Genomic DNA, 20,008 nt, shown 5'->3' with positions numbered 1-20,008 from the left:
TTCTTTCTTTCTTTCTTTCTTTCTTTCTTTTTGAGACAGAGTCTCTCTCTATTGCCCCAGCTATAGTGTAATGGAATCATCATAGCTCCCTGCTACCTCAAACTACTGGGCTCAAGGTATTTCCTGCCTCAGCCTCCCAAGTAACTGGTGTGTGCCACCATGGCCAGCTAATTTTTCTATTTTTAGTAGAGATGAGGTCTTGGAATCCTGAGCTCAAGTGGTCCTCCTTCCCAGACCTCACAGAGTGCTAGAATTACAGGGGTCAGCCACCACACCCCTGATTTTCTTTAAATAAAAATATCACTGATTATAAAGTCTTACAACTCAGGGCCAAAAAGATTCTTAAAATGGTACCTTTCATTGCCATCCTCACTGTGTTGTTAGAAACTAAAAATTGATTTTCTGATTTATTGTTTTCAGAACACTAACAGTTTTCTGAAGGAGTCTGTGACTAGTGTCAATTTAAGATTTTCACATTGTGCAAATCTTCAGACTGAAATCTTTTGGTGCTAATACAATTTCAAAAATTATCACCATTATTCCCTTGATGCCCTGGGGATAACTATTGCTTTTCCAAAATTATGATTAGAAAGAGAAAGTTGAACAAAGATAGTGAAGGGCTTCAAGGAGTTTGATACACAGATCATTAGTGCTAGGAATCCCAATTCTTCTTCTGTACATGGAACCACTTCCCCTGTTAAAGCTTAGTCTGCTAGGGCATCTGCCATCACCTCAGTGAGACATGGACTCTTTCCATGGCCAGATGTCACAGACTCTTTTCTACCTTGGCAGACGTTCATGGACTTCTTGATACTTGGTGGCTGCCTGGTTGCTGATCTATGACCCCCTATGATGTATTACAGTAATGCCACCTTGATGACCAGAGATAGGCTCCCACTATGATGCCCAGGCTGGAATGCAGTGGCCATTGGCAGGCATAAACATAGCACACTACAGCCTTGAACTCCTGGGCTCATCTTCCTGCCTCAGCCTCCTGTGTAGCTGGAGCTACAGAGTCAGAGAAGGTCTAAGGAGGAAGCAAGGTGATTGAGTCAGAAACCTGAATTCAGGAGACTCAGGAGCAAGATAGCAGACTAGAAGCATCTGCACAATGGACTGAAAATGGCACACAGAGACCCTCCTTTGGATCACTGTTTGAGGGAGAGCACTAAGAAGTGAAGAAGACAGAAGTGGGACAAGCTGCTCAGCGAGAGCAAGTAATTAGGCAAGGTGTCTTGATGTGGGAAAGGGACAGAGAAGAAAAACCCAGACTCCATGCTTGGCCTGAGGATGCTCCAACCGGAGCCGCTGGGGGCCCCTCCACTGCAGCAGGTGTCCAGACTGATAAGGAGACCTGACTGGAAGCCTGGCAGCTGTGTTGTTCCGCAGAGAGGGACAGCTGACTTTTCAGCCTACTGTAATATCCCAACCCTGGAATGCTACTTTTGTCCAAGAGCCAGATCTGTAACTGCAGTCTCCTCCTTATCCTTTCCAGGTAGGGAGGGAGTATGGAATCCTGCAACTTGCATGTGCCCTATGGGGAGGTGACATGCACTGAACCCTCCACTATCACTACCACTGTTCCCAGGAGCCCTAATCAGAAAAGGAGACTAAGGACCTGGCACCTGCTGCTATGGACTGAGTGATCTTACTCAACCACATTTCCTGCAGGACCCAGGCAGAGATGTGTTCATAGCTGTCAGTGCCCACTGCCCACAGCAGCTGGACAGCTGTCACTACTGCCACTACCTGAAAGGCTTCAAGCAGAATGAAAGCTAGCAAAGCCATGGCCTTTGGATCTGGGTCGTCTGAATGCCATGGACCCACACAGCACACACTCTGGGTGTGTGCCATTCCTTGCCTTTGAGCCCCAGCCAGCAGCCACCCTGGCCCATGTGTGTGAGCACCATGCCTGATAGACCTGTTCTGTAGGTGTCTTGCCCAATGTCTCCTCTCTGTCTAGGGATCCTGCTCCACTCCATACATGAGCTATGACTTGCTAGCCTATTCTGCACTGGGAGCCACTTTGCCCTATTCTGCACAGGCCTGTGGGCAGTTACACCCTAAGCATCTTCTACGTCCTGTACCATACTGTGTACAAACCCAGCTCAGTTCACGTGCCTGGCACCTCAGCTGCCCAGGTGCACATATGCCCACCATGCCCAGTGGAATTCATCCAGTCCCCCATACATACACCCTGTCCTGGGCAGCTCCACCTCATGTGTGCACCTACTACCAGGGGCAGGCCTTGGCACAGTGGCCTGGTGACAAACAGAGGGGAGAAGGGGGAGAAACCTCATAGCACCATAGGAATTCCCAGATTCAGAAATAAAATACTATGAAATACAAGCAAAGAAGTGAATAGCGGCACCTTAAATGCTGAGGACTTGAGCACTCCACAGACAGAACTGGACGGATCATTGAGGCAGAAGATCAACAAAGTGACACTGGGCTTAAACAGGACTCTAGAGCAAATGGACCTACCAGACTCTACAGAATATTCTACCCCAAATCTACAGAACATACATTCTTCTCATCAGGGACAGAGTGTATGTTAGCTTACAAAACAATCTCAGTAAATCAGAAAAATCAAAATTATTCCATTTATCTTCTCTGATCATAGTGTAATAAAACCGGAAAGAAACTCCAAGAAGAACTCTCAAATCTACACAAAATAATGGAAGTTAAACAACTGGCTGCTGCACAATCAATCCTTCAGTCAATGATGACATTGACAAATATTAAAATTTTTTTCATACTAAATGACAATCATGACACAACCATGAAAAATATGTGGGGTACAGGAAAAAACAATGTTGAGATGGAAATTCATAGCCTTAAATGCTAACATTGTAAAGACAAAGCAATCACAAATTAACAACCTCAAGCAACTAGAAAAAGGACAAACCAAACCACAGCTAGAAGAAGAAAAGAAATAACAAAGCTCAGAGCAGAACTGAATGAAAGATAAACAACCAAAAGGATATATATAAAAGATCAATAAAATGAAAATGATTCTTTGAAAATATAAGCAAAATTGATAGATCTCTAGCTAGATCAACAACAAGTAAAAGGTCCCAGATAAGCTTAATCAGAAATGAAAAAGGAGACATAACAACAGATACCACAGAAATACAAAATATCATTCATGAACACTACATAAATCTCTATGCATACAAACTAGAAAATGTGGAGGAAATTGATAAATTTCTGAAAATATACTTCTTTCCAAATCTGAATCAGGAAGAAATAGAAATCCCAAAGATACCAAAAATGAGAAGTGAGAATGAGACAGTAATTAAAAAATCTACCACAAAAAAAAAAAAAAAAATCATCTGATCAGACACATTCACAGCAGAATTATAGATGCAGAAAAAGCATTTAACAAAATCCAGCACCCACTTTTTCATGATAAAAACCCTCAACAGAATAGGCATAGAAGGAAGATACCTCAGAATTATATGACAAACCCACAGTCAATATCATAATGTATGGGGGAAAGTTGAAACCATTCCCTCCAAGAACCAGAGCAAGACAAGGGTGCACATGTGTCACCACATCTATTCAATACAGTACTAGTAATCCTAGCCAGAGAAATCAGGCAAGAAAAGGAAATTAAAAGTATCTAAATCAGGAAAGAGGAGGTCAAACTATTCCTGTTTACTGGCATTATGATCTGTACCTAAGAAAATCCCAAAGACTCCACTTTTTATATGCTTCTGGTAATGATGTTAAATTGGTACAACTACTTTGTAAAACTGGAATTATCAACTAATTTTTCTCTAGTTATGTAAACATATATATTCAACAAAAGTACATAGCTGAGTTTACCAAAAGACTTAACTATTCATAGCAGCACAATTTGCCATAATCCCAAAACAAACTGGATACTATCAAGACATCTGTCAGTATAGCGTCCGTAAATAAGTTGGGGCAAATTTACTCTATGGAATTTTATACAGCAGTGAGAATGAATGGTCTACAAGCACATGCAAAATAAGGCAGATCTTGCAAACAAAATACTCAACAGATGCAGACAGACACAAAAGAGTACCTCCTCTGTGATTTCATTCATATAAAGCACAAAAAGAGTGCAAACTAGACTATGCTTTATAAAAGTCATAATAGTGATTAATCTTGTGACTAGCAAGAAGCATAGGAGGGTTTTCAGGCTGTTGTTATGTTTGTTTGTTTGTTTATATTGGCGCTAGCTTCATGAGTCTGTTTAGTTTGTGAAAAGTTCATCAAGGTGAGCATAAGATAAACATGCATTTCAATGTACATATTTTTATACAAATACATTTTTAAATAGCTTTATAACTTCAGTACATATTCTTAGGAAAACAGCTGTGATATGTCTTCTATATATCAAATAATAATCATACAAGATGAATTTGATCACTAGCAAAATGAATCCCCTGGACTTCCAGTTTATTTCTTCTTTAGCCATCTTTCTTCCTTTTTTCCTCTTTCTTTTATTTCTTTAGTGTAAGAGGGACATTAAATATGCGTCACCTAATTTTTAGAAACAACATGTTATCAACTCTCCTATCTAGATATTGTAATTACTTAGTCCTGCCATTTAAAGCCAGGGCAGGAGTAAAGATTAATCCTGTGGTTTGAAGGACATGAAAAAGAAGAAGCAGGGCTGAAACAAAAATATTTTCTACCTGTCTCCACTCCTTGACAATGAGACAAGAATAATACCCTTGTCCCATTAAAATAACCTTAGCACTTTAACATGAGGAATCTACCAAACTAATGCTGTCTTGCTTAATGGACCCACTTAATCTAATCTGCACAAGGATAGTAATAATTCACTGAAAGGCAAAGCATGATACAAAATTAATATACTTCTTTTCAAGTTTTAGGACAAAAGTAGCAGCAAATCCAATTGTGGAGAACATCTACTATTCTGCTATTATTTAACCTGACAATGAATTCCATGGGAAACCCAAACAGCAGAGTCCAGTGATCTCGAGCACACTTCAGGGAAACGCATTCATAGGTCCTTAATTCCTAGAAGCAGAAGAAAGCAGGCAGAAGCAAGTTTGGCCTTTCTGGGGAGTAGTAGAGTAGCTGGTTCCATTTCAATTGTGCATGCAGGGCTTCCAGGAAAGGTGCACTGGGGAATAGAAAGAGAAGGGACTTCAGCATTAAAACACATGGGTCAAAGATACAGTTTGCCACTTATACATGGCATTACTTTGGCCTCTGATTTTATCATGAACAAACTGAATATACCTACCTGGCAGAATTGTTACGAGGTTTATATGAGATAATGCACAAAAGTGACTACTACTACTTAGTACACTGTAAACATTCATTAAATATTAATTATTCATCCTTTACACGTAGTCCTAGGGTAGTGAGTGGGAGACAACCTCTGTTCCCTCTTTTCATTCTTTCTCATGATGGGCAACTTTTATGTGTTGTCTACTATGAACTTACAAAATCCTCTTCTCATCTCAGAGAACCGGCCTTGCTTCACCATGACAAAGATCATGATGGGGAGTGATCAGATGGTCTAAAATCTGATAGACAATAATAGAGCCATCTACCAGTGTGTGGGCTTTTTTTTTTTTTTTTTTGGTAATTTACACCATATTTATACATTTAAGGATTCGGTTAGAAAAAGCCAGGAATTCATAGGTATGTACTACAGTTTGAAAGTCAAAACTTTGAAGTCAGCTACCTCCCTAACCTCATTCTGTCTGTGTTCACTATTCATTCATTTATTTTAAGCTTTAGTGTAAACTGTGGTGATTTGGCAAAGCACTGGTAAAAAATGAGATGTCAAGAGTTACTTTTTCTTCTCAGACTAACCTTTGTATTAATAGTTTCTACATCTGCCGTGTGACTTGAACATGGCCAATAATTTTCTGTATTCCTTAGCATATTGAATTGGTTTGAGTCAACATAACTATGCATCTAAAATCCCTACTGTGCTTCCACCGGGACAAGTCTGAATCACTTGGTGTGCATTGCTTTATATGACATTTTGATAGAACACTCCTTCCCTTTAGAATGTATTTATCATCATAGTGTATACGTGTTCTAAATATGTCCTTTTGTGTTCATCTTTTTGACATTAATATCTTCAAGGTGTTTCTCCCTGTCTCGTAAATCTTTGCATCCCTGGAGCAGAACCCAGTTCTTTCCATCTTCAAGGAATCACCTAGTCACTCTCAAGAGTATACTACACAACAAATTACTACACATTTAATTATTTTATTTGCACCTGCGGTCACCTACAACCTAAAAGCCTAGTTGTAAATCTCTTCACAGTGGTAGAAGTAACATCATATGAGCATCACATTGAGATGTTTCAACTAGATTTGATAATCTCTCATTCATTTTACCTGCTTAGATGAGATTTTCCTTTTTCCTTGGACATAGCTTTCCCATTTCCAGGCCTCCCAAATCTCAGATACTAAGAATGTTTTGAAGACATTCATCAAAGCAAGCAGAACATCCAAGAGTGGCATCATAACAAAGACATTTGGATCTTAAGAATTTTTTTTTAATTTTTTTAAAATTTCAGTTTAATAAGAGAGTACACATGATTGGGCTATATTATTTGCACTTGTAAAGTCCAAGTTGTAGTTGTTTCCTTCTCCCAGGAAATGTACTATATACTGTACTATATACCCTTTCTTGGATTTAATTAAGGTTTTCTCTCAAGCAAGCACATGGCTGTTAATCTACTAGTTTCAAGTTACTATTGACCACATGCGATGCTTGTTTTTCCATTCTTTTTTTTTTTTTTTTTTGAGACAGAGCCTCAAGCTGTCCCCCTGGGTAGAGTGCCATGGCATCATGCTCACAGCAACCTCCAATTCCTGGGCTCAAGCGAGTCTCCTGCCTCCGCCTCCCAAGTAGCTGGGACCACAGGCGCCCGCCACAATGCCCGGCTATTTTTTTTTTTTTTTTGGTTACAGCCATCATTGTTGTTTGGCAGGTCCGGGCTGGGGATTCGAACCCGCCACCTTAGGTGTACGTGGCTGGCGCCTTAGCCGGTTGAGCTATAGGCGCCGAGCCTGTTTTTCCATTCTTGTGATACTTTACTTAAGAGAGTATTCTCTAATTCTACCCAGGTTCTTGCAAAAGATACAAAATTTCCATCTTTTTACAGCTGAACAGAATTCCACGGTATACATATACCCCAGTTTATTCATTCATTCATGTGTTGAAGGGCATTTGGGTAGTTTCCACATCTTTGCGATCGTGAATTGGGCTGCCATAAATGTTCAAGTGCAAATGTCCTTATGATAAAATGACTTTTTTTTGGGGGGGGGGTGGATACCTAATAATAGGATTGCATGATCAAATGGAAGGTCCACTTCAAGTTCACTGAGGATTCTCCATACTTCTTTCCACAAAGGTTGTCCTAGGTTACAGTCCCACCAACAGTACATGAAGGTTCCCTTGTGATGTGGGCCATTCTCCCTGGAGTTGGGTGATATATCCAGGTGGTTTCAGTTTACATTTCTCTGATACTTACAGATGATGAGCATTTTTTCACAAGTCTGTTGGCCATTTGTAGACCTTAAGAATTTGGGAGGGTGCAAGGACACATCTGGCCTCTGTTACAGCAAAAGCCCTTTCTCAGAGTAAAAGGAAAATGAAGTTATTCCCTAAACAACAGCTTATGTTTCAGTAGTCAGGAAAGCACTGCCCAGTGGCCTTCCTCTTTGTAGTGCAACAGTGCCCTTCTAGCTTTGCCCCTTGCCTTAGCATCTTGCTTCAAGTAAATCCATGCAAAGATGCTTTCAGGAACATCTGCTCTCTCTCATGCGGGAAGACAAGCAGAGCAGATATCCTGCAAAAGGAAATGCCAGTAAGTGTTAAAACACCAGGGAAGACTTGTGTTGGGGTATCTATAGACACTGCCCAGTACTAAATGAATCCACAAGTATGCTCCACTCCATGTAGCAGCTACTGAAATGCTGCAGAAAACTTCTGTATTGCCTTTCACATCTCCAAATGCCAATCTCTGGTGTATTGGGGCAGGGCCTAGATTTCATGGTGCAAGTAAAAAATAAACATTTGCACCATCTTTTCTTTCCAAAAACACCTTCAAATTCCTCAGGAATCTTGGACTGTATTGCACTTAACTAAGAAAGTGTTGTGCTTTAAATACTTACTAAATATTTAATAAATATCTGCTAAAAATTAATGAATTTTAGAGTTGAAAAAGTTACCTTAGAGAATGTTTACCCTAGGCAAATAGTACCTGTTTATAAAGTGGGCAAATGGAAAAACAAAATCATTTTAATGCTCATCAATCTAGGACTTAGTTATTATATGTGAATTTCTATGAAATATTTATGCTAGGAAACATATGGAACTGTTTTTTAAAAAATCAAACTATAATCTGTTGATCCTGAGTTTAACTAATCATATTAAATTAGTAGCACACTCCAGTGTTTAGTAAAGGACTTGAGTTTTACTGGCCATCTTCCTTCACACTCCATGTAAAGATAATTCATACTTTAAGCTCTATGTATTTTCTGAGCTTCTTTGACATGTATAAAAAATATGACAAATAAAATACATGCTAATCATAAAAGTCTTAGGAAATATCAAAGACCATAAAGAAGAAAATAAAACTATGTCATGCAATGGAGATAAACACATTAATAGCTTAATAACTTTGCATTGTCTTTTCTCTGAATTTTTTGACTAATTAAGATTTCTTTATATTCTTTATACTGTGAATATTTCATCATCAATTTTGTCCTAGTAGTCAGAATCCAAGCTGTCCTGTCTCCTGGCATGAATATACTTGTGTAGACCCCTCCCATATTATACCAAGATTAGGCTGTGTGATGAATAGGTTATAAATGACTGTGACTTCCTTACTGGATTCTCTCTCTCATCTCCCAGTCTGGGGGAAGCAAGCTGCCGTGTTGAGAGGAGCCCTATGACAGGACGACTCACATGGTGAGGAACTGAAGCTCCCACCCAATATCCAGGAAGCCTGCCAATAACCACATGCACGGGCTTGGAAATGGCTTCTCCAGCCCCAGTCAAGCCTTGAGAAGAAACAGCTCTGGCTGACAGCGTGGCTAAAATTTCAGGAGGCCTCCTGAGCCAGAACCACCAAGTAAGCCACTCCCAGATTCCCAATCCTGAGAAACTGGGCAAGACAATATACATTGGATGTTTTAAGCTATGTTTTTGGTGCAATTAGTTTTACAGAAAGAGAAAACCAAAGCACTCATATTTTTAAAGATTCTTCAAGAAACTATTTGTAATGGTTGGTGAATAGTCTGTTCTATAGACATATCATGATTGAATTTATTACCCTAATATTAGATTTCCAGTTTAAAATTTCATTATTTTGTTCCTTAATTATGTCAGTTTACATTGTTTGGACACTGTCTACATCCATAGGTAGCTTCGTAGAAGTCAAATTGTTAAATATTATTAAATAAAAATTATTAAATATAATATTAATGTTTTTAGGACTTTTAACATTTATTATCATTTTATCCTATAATCTATTATAATTTAGTGAATAACATTCATTACATTAATGTTTAACATTATTCATTTAATGTTATTAATTAACACTGCTCCTGCCTTAGCACAAACTTTCTTCCGCTATCCTCAGATTATATTTTCAATCTTTTCCTATCCGTGGCTCGACTTTGCCATGATGGATTTGATCTTCTTGGAAGAATTTATGATAATTTTATTGTATTCTGTTATCATCACTTAGTGTCGTCTTTTACTTTTATGACTGCTTTCCTGAATATTATGTTAATATTTTATGTACAAAAGATTATAAATGTTTTAATTAAAAGTACCTGGGAAAATTATACCTGTATGGCCTTCAAAGACCATGTGAGTGGAGAATCCAAGGTGACTTTGTGATTGGGGATGTAAGACTTGGCCATGTCGGGACAAAATCTGTCCCAAGGGAGGAGAATAATTCCATTCCTTTTTCCTTTCACAGAGCATTCAGTTTACAGGGTAGTTGGGATTTTATTTTGTCATCCACTAGGAAACCCACCTATACCAGAGGTAGATTTCACAACAGATGCTGCATGGATTGCAGGGCTGGTGGCAAACTCAGAGAACAACCAAGTGTAGGCAATGAGGAAAAGTAACACATTGACCATGACGTATCTTCCCCAGGTCTTCCATTAGTTACACACATGGCAGCATTTTGGTGTTCAGCAGAAGAAAGAAAGTACTTATTCCAAATAATAAAGTCAATTCTTTGTCAATTACTGTAAAATTTTCCTTAGAAAGAAACAGATACTGGCTTAAATTTGACTTTGCATATTAATTCCTGGACATCTATTTTCTTAGCTGAAGTTTTTGAAAAGAAATAAATCCAGACCAAATTCAGGTTTAAATGTATCTCACAGACATTTACGGAATACAGAAGATTTAATGTAGCACTTCTAGCTGGCTAACACATAATTAAATAAAGCATATTTTTAAAAGATGCCTTCTTCAGAGCTAAAACTGTATGTTTAAGTTCCATGAGCATGAAGACAATTGTCACAGCTCAAAAGAAGTAACTCCTAGGCGGGAGGCTGTTTCTACTTAACTTTATACGACTAGTATGTGAAGAAATATTCAAAGAGCATATTAGAGTAAGATTCCCATTTTGTTTGGTTCTTGTTATCTAAGCAGTCATTCTTCACTCTCAGTTAAAGTGAGCACAGAACATTCTTCAGGACAGCCCCTGCATTCCTCACATATTTCCGCAAAGGGCCCTTGGTTGGAGGCCCCGCTCCACACGATAGAGTATTTTTGTGAGTACAGTTTTATTAAAAATATTATTCATGGTCACGGACACTTATTATGTCACAGTGCTAAAATCTTTGCATGCTTTTTTTTTTAATTTCCTCCTCATGCCAACTCTGCAAGGAATTTATTATATCACCCTCTTCCAGATGAACAAATGGAAGCTCCTCATTCGAATAAGTTGCCCAAAGTAAGGGACAGAAAAGGGCTGGTTTGATTTCATAGCAAGTTCTCTCAGTCTTGATGCTGTTCTCCCTCTTGTGGCTCCTTGCCTATTAATCCCATATCGGATTGACCTATGACCCTGAGCCTTCCTACGATGCCTTCTGGTACTTCAAACAAATCACTGTACGTTAAAGCCCTGGTTACTGAAGAAATAACCCCAAAGAGGATTAGCTTAGATTTAGAGAATTCTACTTGCATCCTGTTCACAGGAGAGGCCTGTATATATATATATATTCTGCCCTCTAGGACTTAGGTGCTCAGTTCCTAATTCTAGTGGCTCCTCAGGGATATCCAATACCGTTTCTCCCAGGGCACTTAATTCCTAGGAGCATCTAACCCTCTGGTGAGATCACCTTTTGCCAGGATGGACCTATGACTTAGTTTGCCTGACTGGAGCTCGTCCTACACATGTGAGAGCTTCAGGAATAGTTTCTTGAAATTGTAACTTCAGCTCAGAATGATCAGCATTTTCCAGGCCTATTTCATGGTATTTGTGTAATCATAGGTGCCAAATAAATGTGTTCTTCAAACTAAACTACATTTTTAAATGATTTTTTATTCCTTAAAACAATGAAGGTTGCAGTCCATATTCAATCGCTCACTGGCAGACTGTCCCGATGCCTTTGTTTTCCTGCCTTCCAAGTTTCTTTCTCTTACCCTTCCCACCCCCACTCAATGTTCTTTCTCACCTACCTGTGAAGCATCTTGGTGTCCAGAGGAAGGAAAATGGCAGTTATTCCAAGTAATAATGTTAGGGTTTTGTTATTTTTTAATATAAATTTTTCCTGGAGGAAAATGGATACTCTCTGAAATTTGACTTTGGATTTTCTGGTAGAATTCCTATATCAGTTGTACCATCTATTGTGATGGCTAACATTCCACCAAAAGATCTAAGTACATATAAAATACAGGTTTAAACAAATAACTGGTATTTGATCAGCACTTTCTAGTTTACAAAGCACTTTTACAAATACTGTCATTTAATTCTACAACAACCTTCTGTGAAGGAAACAAACTTTATAGCACTCTGGGTGACTGAGGCAGGATTACTTGAGCTCAGGAGTTTATGACCAGCCTGAGCTGGTCCTTGATCAAGACTCCATCTCTACTAAAAAAACAAACAAACAACAACAACAACAACAACAACAAAACAGAAAAACTAGCCAGGCATAGTGGTGCATGCCTGTTGTTCCAGCTGCTCTAGAGGCTAAGGCAAGAGGATTGCTCCAGCTCAATAGTTTGAGGTTGCTGTGAGCTTGAGACTTTATCTCAAAAAAAAAAAAAAAGGAAACAAGGAAACTTTTATTAATCATGTATTACATCATTTCTCCACCTTTTGGCTAAGATCAAGTGTGTATTACAATCTAGATATTATGTTAGTACTTTATATTTTTGACTTGCATTAATTTTCACAACAGCCCTCCCAGGCACGAATTATCCCCATTTTATAAATAATGGAATTGAGGTTAAAGGAAGATTAATATCTTATCCTGTATCATACAGCTTTAGGATTCTACCCAAGAGTATTGAGACCCAAACCCTGCTGCCTTGGGGCTGGGAATCCCAGCCTGCTAAGGTGGTTCCTTGTATTATTCCAAAGAACATGGTCAAAGCCACGGGAGTCAGAGCCTATTCTGTGCATGTCAGTCTACCAGAAACAATTTTCATGAGAAAAAAATAAGTATAGAGGCTACACATTCTTATCCCCATTTATGTATCTCTAATACCTCTTCTTTAAAGTTTCCTCCCTAAACTTCTTAATTATAGACAAGTAAACAAAGTGTTTCTGACCTTCTTCCAGTTGTCTATAGCAAGGTGAAGAACTGGTGCAGGAATGAGGTTTCCTGTCTCCAAATATATGAGAAGTTTTTATTCTACTCCAAAATGTGTCTCAAGCCAAGTCAGATAACTCAATTATGCCAAATTCTATGTGCATCACTGGTCAGACTATATGCCCAAGAACTGTATCAAAATTATAATTTGACAAAATCAGACTAGCCCCAAATTTAGCCCTTTTAAGTGACCTGAAAGGTAACTCACCTACATTTTGCTTCTTTCTCTAATAGGGCAGAAAAGGTAACATGAACTGACCCTATGACCCCCCTGCTTGTAATCCGGTGTAACACATAAAGAAATGTGCCATTTTCTTTAGTGTGGGGAAGTTTCACCTTGCCTAGAACAGAATAAGATAGCTAAGTAAGATATCAATATTACCAAAAAGGTTACTGGTACCTGAGTGAACTGACTTTTAAAATATTTCAAAAAAGAAATTTTCTTTTCTTATTCTTTAATACACATTTTATGAACAATACATAACTGATTTTATTTCTGCTTTGAGTAAGTTCACACACACATACACAAACACATATGTGCTCGGTATGTCTATATGGTATATATACTTCACTATTAAATGAAACCGTCTTCTGATTGGCTTCAAGAATGGGAGGGAAATGTAGTTAGTTATGTTTACTGCTAGACTGATTTTTCCAAATGATTTGTGAAGCTGTTTTTAGATTAGAAACTAAAGAGTGTTCTGTCCAGGTTTGATAGCAATTTGCCTTAAGAACTTAATTTAGGTTCTTATCAGATTCACAATACTTATCTCTGACCCATCTTTAACTACAACTTTAGGAATTAGGATACATGTCAACTTTATACCTAAAGTTGCTTGTTGGTCTGAAAACAGTGCTGGGTTTGATGTTGACTACTCTATGGAGCAATGGTTTGAATACTGAAAAATCTTTCTTCTTATGTAAAATGGAGATACAAAATACTCTGTGATACTTAATAAATTGACTGGATAATGTAAAAAATAAGTAAAACTGTCTTCATGCTAATAAGAAAATTGTCCCATAAATCTCAGGGTAATTAGAGTAAATAAAAATTAATGAATATTTGAGATATGGGTCTGAATCACTTTATAAATACAAATGCAAGCCCTAGTTTCTAGTCAATTTTGGAATGCACAATTATGAAATTTCATAAAAGACTCAGCTTTCAGACATAAGATTGCAAACATGAGAATGCCTACAGAAATATTTCCTTTATATTAACAGCTATTTCATGGTGATAGTTTTCAAGACATTATTAACTAGCATCTGTAGTTTTGCACTTAACCAAACTTTTTACACGAATCATAGAACAGGTTCTGAACATGTTTTCAAATGCGTCTCCTAAGATACAGTGGAAAATGTGACTTATATTTACAACTTAATAAATAACTCACTGATGTGAAGTGTTTTAAGTACAGCAATGTGCTGCTTTAAACAAAGTAGTGAAAATATATAACTGACTGTGTCTAGTTGTTTTCACTTCTTTCAAGGTTTAGATTTCCTTTGCCTGTCTGATTCAACTTAGGATAAAAAAAAAAAACTTACAGAAAGTGGGAACTTGGGGGAATTCAAAGTTAACCAAGATCAAAGGCAAATGAAGTTCGCTGAATAAGGAATAGAGCTGAATGCAAAATGGGTCACGTTGATATTGGCTTGTACCAAAGCCTTGACCTTGGATTCGGTAGATAATCTAAGTATTGGGAGTTCTTATAGGGAAAAAAAAGGTTTGGTGAGTTCCTTCAGGAGACTGTTTAAATACAGACTCATCTACGTAACCAGGGAACTAATTTACCTATTGCTAATTGATACATTGAAAATGTGAGAGGCGGCTAAGGCGCCAGCCACATACACCTAAGGTGGCGGGTTCGAATCCCCAGCCCGGGCCCGCCAAACAACAATGATGGCTGCAACCAAAAAATGGCCAGGCGTTGTGGCGGGCGCCTGTAGTCCCAGCTACTTGGGAGGCTGAAGCAGGAGACTCCCTTGAGCCCAGGAGTTGGAGGTTGCTGTGAGCGTGATGCCATGGCACTCTACCGGGGGGATAGCTAGAGGCTCCGTCTCAAAAAAAAAAAAAAAAGAAAAGAAAAGAAAAAGAAAATGTGAGCGGCTTCTTGCCTATTGAATCTTTGTCGACTCTATTTAGCTCCTGGAAAATAATACCCCTTATACACACTGCATCTTAATTACAGAAAACTCATCTTTTAATATGAATTATGCCTCCCTAAAATGTGAGCATGCTAAGAACCCTGAAATTAGCTGTTATATCCTTCTATTTCTGCTATACAAATCTTCTAAGGTGCGGTCGTTTCTTTAAATATTTGCAGGGTTCCAATGTAATTTTTGAATCTTTCCCTGTCTCTCCATAATTTAGGGCCTGAGGATTTGGGCTAAGGTTGAGTTCAAAAAAAAAAAAATGCAGAATTATTAAGATGCAAAAAGTAGTGTGTTCTGAAATTCAAAAGATGCAACGAGTGTTCTTGAATGTTCCGCTTCACTGAAGCCCTCCTCCACCACACATGTTGCCGGTAAAGGCACAACGTCTTTTCCTTGAAATGGTCCGTGCTGTTTCATTTGAAACGGTGTGTGCTGCTGCTGGGGCTTCTGTGGTTCTGTCTCAACAACATCACTCAGAACTCACATTCAGCAGGTATCAGCCAATGGGCCCTTTGGTATCAGAGGAGGAAATAAATCACATTCCCCAGAAACACCCATCTGTTTTGAATAGTCCCATAGATAGATGGCTGCCTGTTTCAGGGAATATTTAATATTAGAAAAAACTAGTCCAAACAGTTTACTCTCCTTAAGACTAAGCGGCAAGAGGTCTTCCAGTAAATGCTCAAAACTGCATAGAGGGAGAGGCCAGAAACATCTCTCTGTGACTCCAAGACAGCAGGGAAAAAAATACTAATACTTTCTATGACTTTGGTGACCCCTAGCGATCAAAACAGGGAACCAATGTACCAGGTTTTTTCTTCTAGAAGAGTAGGGTCTCCAAAGTCAGAAATTACATATTTGTTTTGTAATTTTCCCACCCATTACTTTAAAAACTTTATTTTTAACTGAAAAATAATAATTGTACGGAGCATAATGTAGTATTTCGATACATGTGTACAATTGTAAAGATCAAAATTAGGTAATTAGTAAATCTATCACCTCAAACATTTATCATTTCTTGCTGTTGGCAACATTCAAAATCCTCTCTCCTAGCTATTTAGAAACACCATAAATTGTCATTAACTGTAGTCACCCTACAGTGCTGTGAAACAAAAACCTCATTGCTCCTGTCCAGGTGTAATTTTGCATCCATTAACCGGCTTCCATCTATTCCTGCCCCACCTTCCCAGCCTCTGGCTATCACTGCCCTACTCTCTACCTTCTATGAGATCAACTTCTTTAGCTTTCACATATGAATGAGAAAATGCAGTATGTATTTTTCTGTATGTGACTTATTTGACTTATCATAATGTTGCCAGGAATGATAGGATTTTATTCTTTTTTTTAAAGGATGAATAAATAGTATTCCATTGTGTTAATGTATCAAATTTTCTTTATTCATCTGATGATAGACACTTAGGATGATTCTATATCTTGGCTATTGTGAATAGTGCTGCAATGAACATGTGGGTGCAGGTATCTCATCAATGTACTGATTTCCTTTCGTGTGTGTGTGTGTGTTGCAGTAGAAATAGTGGAATTCCTGGATCCTGTGGTAGTCCTGCTTTTAGTTTTTGAGGAATCATCGTACTGTTTTCCAAAATGATGTAATTTGCATCCCACCAACAGTGTGTGTTTCCCTTTCTCTGCATCTTGGCCATCACTTTTTTTGTTTCGTTTTTGTCTTTTTGATAATTACCATTCCAACTGGGGTGAGATGATATCTCCTTGTGGTCTTGATTTACAGTTCCCTGATGATCCATGAGTGGAACTCAGCATTTTTTTTTTTTTTTGGTATACTTTGTTGGTCATTTGTATGTCTTCTCTTGGGACGTGACTATTCACATCATTTACCTATATTTTATTGAATTATATATTTTTTAGTATTAAATTGTGAGTTCCTTGCATTCTACTCATTCTTTAAATAAAATACTGTAACTTATGTTTCTTATTAGTTAATAGGAATGTGTTCTAATGGTAAAACATTTAAAAAACACAAGGAAAAAAATTTTTATTACTTGAGATGAAACACATATTTTTTCCAGTTTTGTTACTATGCCTTTCCCTACAGGCTCCCAACAACACACAAAAGTAGGTAATTCTTCATGATAGAATCATATAGGATATACTATTTTTCAACTTGTTTTGTTTAATAGTAGATCAAGAATATCTTTCCACATTATTAATTGTTCTTCCACAACACTATTTTTACTAGCTATTTGGTATTTCATTGTAATTTATTTAGTTATTTAGAGTGCTTTAATTTTTTTCCTATCATTTAGGAAAGCTAAATCTTTGTACTCTTCCAGCATTATAGCTTTGAGATAAGCTCTTAGAAACAAAATTTCCAGAATTTAAATGATATGGAAAATGAAATGGTTTCCAATACATATTTTCTAATTGCCAGATAATTCTGAGAAAGAAATGGTCACCTAGACATCATAGTGTCATTCAAAGGGAGCATTCGGTAAGCTAGAAACTCTCTGGCAGCTTTGTGCAAAGCAAAACTACCACCCAGCCATCCCTTCAAGGTCCTGCCACTGAGGAGGAAATGAAGAATAATCACAATGAAAAAATGAGCTCCATCATGGCTATGTGTGTCAATTAATTCAAGGTTATACCACTCAAAAGGGAATAATTAAGAAGGCTCAGATTCCAAAGAACTATATTTTGCAAACATACAAACATACAGTTCCCACACCTCTCATCTTACATGAAGTATCCATTTGCCAGCTATCAGATGAAAGTTGTATGGGGACAATGTTTGATGAAAATTTAATTAATTTTTTAAGTTTAATTATGGTTTTTGCATACATAAGATAAATGCAAAGTTCTCCTTTTTTCCTTCTTTGTAAGATAAATAATACATGGGTAAAGTTTGCAGTGTAGGTGTAACCAGGAAGAAGAGAACTACTGGACACTGATTTTTGCAATTATCAAAGTAAAGGTAGAACATTCTGGAATATTTTCTATGTATAAACTGTTTCCTGACTATAAGGCTTTATGCATTTATGCAATCAGTTATCTATTGCATTTGACAACCATTCTGTAGCTCCACATGCCCAGGAATAAGTTTAGAATCTGATGGGTATGTTTGTTAAGCTAGCATATCTATGTTAGATATCCTTTTTTCTTAATATCAATTATAAAAAGTAAAAAATCAATCAAATTTTCTGAGTTGCTTGAAATTGAGGGTGGATAGAAAGGGTGGGTGACAGAAGTTAAAAATATTGACAGATGCTGCCTTGGGGAAGGGGTACTAGCCTGGGGGAATCATTTAGTGAAGCTGAAGGGTGTGTTACAAGGTCTGGTCAACTTGCCCTTGCTCTCAAGCTACACTCTCAAGGCTTAGCTGCTGGCTTCCCAGTAGCTACAGATAGCTACTCCCTGGGTGCTTTCGCTGAGATTATGTAACAAAGGCAGGAGCATAGCCTCCGTAAAGAGAGGGCCTCCCAGCCCATCCCCTCAGCTTTCTCTCAGCAGCACAAAGGTACTCTGCCACAAAGTTTACAGTGTTTTGATAAAAAGATCTGGCCTGAATCTGAGTATAATAGTCCCCAGATACAACCTCAACTCTGAGATTCTGATTTGAAGGCTCTTTCTCTTTAATCATGCGTACCTTCTACTGAGTTTATATTGGTTAGGGTTATATGATTGCAAGCAAAATAAGTCAATGCTAGGTAATGGAAGATAAAAGCAGAAATAAATAAATAAAACAAAAAGAGTAGATCAGGACATCCAAGAAGAAGGCCAAAGAGTCATATCTCTGGGTCCTCGTTAGGAAGAACTGGCTCAAACCACTTTCTATGTTTGAGTCCTCTACTCAAAGTGCCACATGGGTTATACATAGCTATCTCCTTCAACTCTGCTCACCCAAAGGAAATACTCTACCCAGCAACAGAGAGAATTTTATTTCTTAAATTGTACATGTTATCAAAGTGAGATATTTATTGTGTACTTTACAGCTTTCACAGACAAGTAATGATGTCATTAATTTTCTCATTGACAGTCCTATGTCTTTTTAGAAGTAACTTATAGGCTGTTTCTGGGTGTTCATCTTTTTTTTTAACTGCTATGGCATTTTTCAAAATCATTAAACACATCTATAAAATGTAAACAGATAAATCCTGAAATCTCTATTGAAGTTATTGAAGTATTACTCTAATAAAACCTTGTTTTCTTTCTTATGACATAATATTATCTTGTTTATTCTTTTAAACTATATTTAGCATCACAGTTAGAATTTGTACAGAAGGCAGTACATTAGAAACATTACTATATGACTCATTAAATCATACCAATTATAATAATATACAGTAGAATCTCTGTGAGTTGACCACCCAAGGGACTGTGACACACTGGTCAACATTCAGAGATGGTTAACATAAGGAACTAAGTTACTGTACTGATATATATATATATATGTGGTACGTGACTGGTCTGTGAAAATTTGGTCAGCTTAAGGAGGTTGGTCAATGTAGGCAGGTGGCCAACTATGAGTTCTACCATAGTAGAGTCTAGTAAATAGAATTTGACTGAGTAAAAATGACTTTTTCCAGCATTTCTTAGTCTTATTGTCCTACCAATAGAAACATTAAAACTTTCGAGTAATATCTTCTCCTTCATCCATATGTCCAGTATCTGAGTAGAATGTCCACATAAAAAAGGTGCCAGACTTCTGTACTGTCACATTCTATAAAGGGAAAAAAAACAACCCTGGTGATTTAGCTGAACCACATAAATGAGAAACAGATTTGTGTAATATGAGTTTGCTCCTCCAAGCCACAGACGACCAACACCATCCATGGGCATATTTTTAAGGCTAAGGGGTAATTGAATCCCTTTGACACTAGGCAGATAGTTAAAGGGGAGGGGGGAACCCTGAAGCAGCAGGGTTTGTCTGGAAGAGACAATTCAAGCTCACATCTCATTTATGGGAGAGCGTGGCAGGACTGAAAGGCATATTTGGGATTGTGCTTAATATCCCCACATGATTAGCCATGCACAAAGAGCCCCTTTAGCCATTTGAA

Source organism: Otolemur garnettii, unplaced genomic scaffold (assembly GCF_000181295.1).
Source record: "Otolemur garnettii isolate 467f Iridium unplaced genomic scaffold, OtoGar3 scaffold00041, whole genome shotgun sequence".
Taxonomy (NCBI): domain Eukaryota; kingdom Metazoa; phylum Chordata; class Mammalia; order Primates; family Galagidae; genus Otolemur; species Otolemur garnettii.
Note: the sequence above shows the minus strand (reverse complement) of the source record.